This window comes from Mus pahari, chromosome 5 (genome assembly GCF_900095145.1).
Source record: "Mus pahari chromosome 5, PAHARI_EIJ_v1.1, whole genome shotgun sequence".
Classification (NCBI taxonomy): Eukaryota; Metazoa; Chordata; class Mammalia; order Rodentia; family Muridae; genus Mus; species Mus pahari.
Genome location: NC_034594.1, coordinates 91,263,405 through 91,266,992, shown reverse-complemented (window position 1 = coordinate 91,266,992; position 3,588 = coordinate 91,263,405). Strand labels below are relative to the sequence as shown.

At 39.0% G+C, this 3,588-nt stretch overlaps 1 protein-coding gene across 1 annotated transcript in view; it reads right to left on the bottom strand.

Annotated features, from left to right (window-relative positions):
* Cntnap5 (contactin associated protein like 5) overlaps positions 1-3,588 on the bottom strand; it is an 858,611-nt gene that overhangs the window by 243,977 nt on the left and 611,046 nt on the right. The window lies entirely within an intron of this gene.

Sequence of the window (3,588 nt, the reverse complement as noted above, 5' to 3'; positions counted from 1 at the left end):
CAGAGACAGAGAGACAAGACAGAGATTTTGTTTTGAGATAAAATAATCTATGATAAACTACCTTGGAGTTTAGATGATTCATAAGAGTTCATTTTGGGGTACTGGGGATGGAATTGAGGGTCTGCTAGGGAAGTGTTCTACTACTGATACATATTGCCAGAACAGAAATGCTTTTCTTTGATCCTCAACACTCTGACATCAGGTAGATGAGGAAACTGTGTTTGCAAATGACCTTCATACTGACATAAAATCACTCAGCTCCTAACAAACACTACACTTTCCTATACACACAATTTTGACAGGAAAAAAAAAAAAAGCTTTATCTCAGAATTTATTTTAAAATTTAGAATGTTCTGTAAAATCCCAGAAGGGTACTTCTGTAGCAATCGTTAGCATCATGTAAGAATCGAACCATTCTAAATATTGGTTGATAATGAGTATGCCAGCAGTTATTTCAGTGATAATAAAAGAGTTGATGTCAAGGACAGGGGAGAAAAACCACAGAGATTTGCTTAAGCACACAGGATTAATCAGGATCTGGTGATAGGCAGAGATCCAGGTGGCTCAGCTGTGCTGGGCATCCTCTGCCTCCAGGCTCCGCTGTAGACAAGGAAAGTGAAAAAGGCCATTCACAGGCAGAACTCCCACAGTCACTTGTGTGTAGAATCAAGAGACTGTATGGAAGTCAGAGCTGAAGGACAAACAGGGAAGGTGGAATAAAAAGTGGTGTGTCAAGAAATATTTATCATTTTTAAGTAGATTAACTGTGAAATCTTGCTAAGAAGATAATATTTACACAGAATTTCAAAATAGGGAAGGAGAAAGGGAAAACTACTGCACAGATTTACATATATGGAAACAAACATCCACGTGCTCTAAAGTTGACTTCATTTGACATCAAAACTTTAAATGACAAAATATATAAATACAAAAATGGGATTCATCAAGTTACATACTTTGTTTTACACAAATGGATCATGCCACCAGACAGAAAAATTGGTAAGGTTGAGTAAGATCAGGCCCTGAGAAACTCAGAATTGAGAAAGGTAAGAGTGGAGCCATCCCATGCCTACTTCTTCCTGCTGTGGAACAGGTAACCAATACACCCCAATGAGAGGAGTATAATATTCAGGCATGTAGGGAAAACACCTGGAGTCTTCCCCATGCAAATAGAGCACCATTAACATCTCAAACTGAGCCTATAGAAGACATCTACCCCCTAAATCTCACCCCAGTCCTCAATGTTTATATATCTCCTGTCCAGATGGAATAAGTTGTTTCACATAGGATCATTTGAGATAGCTGTTATACTGAGCAGTAATACGTTGTGAAGAGTTCTCTCTTCTGAAGCATTCATCTCTGGGCCTGGGATCAGTCTGGCAGGCCATGCTCATGCTGCTGTTGCCCCTGACTCTGTCACAGTGGACCTTGGCTACCTGTCCTGCATAGGTCATACAGACACCTTGATTCTCTTCTAAGAGCTGTATCACTTCAGGCTTTCTCAACCAGACCATGACCAATGGCACATATTCACTCAGGTTTTGCTTTACACTTTGGACAGACAGAAGACAATGTTTTATATCAAGGTTAATATTAGTTAAGTGAAAAGAAACCTATAGAATGGAAGAGAATATTGGCAGTCACTGTATCTGATATATCTAGTAGGTAGTGTAGGTTGTGTGTGTGTGTGAATGTTTGTGTTTGTGTGTGTGTGTGTGTGAATGTTTGTGTTTGTGTGTGTGTGTTTGTGTGTGTGCCTATGTGTGTTGCATCCCAATAAAATGGCAAATGAGTTAAGAAAAAGCATACAATTTGAAGAGACAATTCTCTAAAGAACCTGTACAGATGGCTGACAAGCACATGAAAATATCTCATTAAATATTAAAGAGAAAAAATTTGAAAAATCACATCAAATCCATTGTTATTTTCAAGAAAATGTAAAGATAGGTGTTAGTGAGGATCTAGGAAGACCGGGTGCATACAGAAGACCTCAGGAGCCAATGGTCTTCCATCACTACAAGGAGCCTCAGAAGTCTAAAGTTGGGAAGAAAACACACACTGCCTTACAGGTTGAGAATAAACCATTAAGGCTGGGGAGATGGCAGAATTGGTAAAATTCTTGCTGTTTGAGAACCTCATCCACTCCCAATACACATCCAGGTGTGGTACTGCAACCCTGTAATAACAGAAAAGAGAATCCCAGGGCCTCACTAAACATCCAGTTTGGCTGAATAGTTTCTGGTTCAGTTAGAGTTAATCTTAAAAAAAAATCAAGGCAGAAATTCACTGAGAACACATAACATTAACCTTTCCTTCTACTTTTGTGAAAGCTAAAATTATATTTTAAGTTTTGATCACTGGGCTTAAGAGATCCATAAAACAAAAATGCCTCCAATTTGTAAGCTCACTTGCCAGTGGACAGATACTTCATGAAATCCAGAAGGCTATTGTTTATATGACAAGCTACATGTATTCACTCCCCTAAACAAGTTTATTTGAGATAACTGCACGGGCTGTGCTTAAACACATGTTACATGGGTGGTACACAGGCAGGAAGTATGTCAGGATATATGCTTGCCCCTGGTAGGAAATACATAGCCTTATAAATTTGTCTTTACAAACCTCTGGAAAATGTGACTTATCTCCATTTTCTGGGTACCCAGGAATGGACATGGACAGACTCCACCATCCGGGCCAGTATTTTATTAAAGCTTGTTTTCAAATTTGGCTCAAAACTGTGGGAGTGGTCTTAATCTTCCCCTGTGAAATTAACAGCACCCACAGACAGACAGACAGACAGATAGACAGACAGACAGACAGACAGACACACACACACACATACACACACACACACACACACACACACACACAAAGAACATAAATATACTTAATAGTGTTTCGTAAGAAAAAGGCTTCTTAGGTCTGGGAGGTGTTTAAAGTCATAGTGAAAATAGGTAAATTTATGCTTAATCTGAGGCCATCCCCTAGGATTGTGGTGATTGATGTGCAGATGTGAGAAAGAGGAGATCAAGGACAACTGTAAGGTTTAAGTCTAGATATCTGGAAAGGTGAAGCTGCTACTTACAGAGTTGGAAACAATGCTCCATGAATAACACTTCAGGAACATAGCATGGCTTTTGAAAACTATAAGGCCAGGAGGCTTATGGATATAAGAATTCTACTAAGAAAAGGGAACATGAGCGGATATGTTAATTTGAGAAATTCTAGCACTGTAATTTTAATTGATAATTGTAATGGTAATTGAAAGACATTCCCCAGATATAAAGGCCTTATGCCATGGCTAATCTTGGTGTCAATTTAATGGGATTTAGAGTCAACAAGGAGACAAATGTCTGGGCATGACTGTGAGGAAATTGCTAAATTAGATTAACTGAAGTAGAAAGACCTGGCCTACCAGTGGGTGGCAGCATTCCATGGGCTAGGGCCCTGAACTCAACAGAAAGGGGAAAGTGAGCTAAGCACCTGCATTTATGTCTCTCCAATTCCCCTTTTTTTCTAACATTTTTTTATTATTATTATTTTCTTTATTTACATTTCAAATGCTATCCCGAAAATTCCCTATACCCC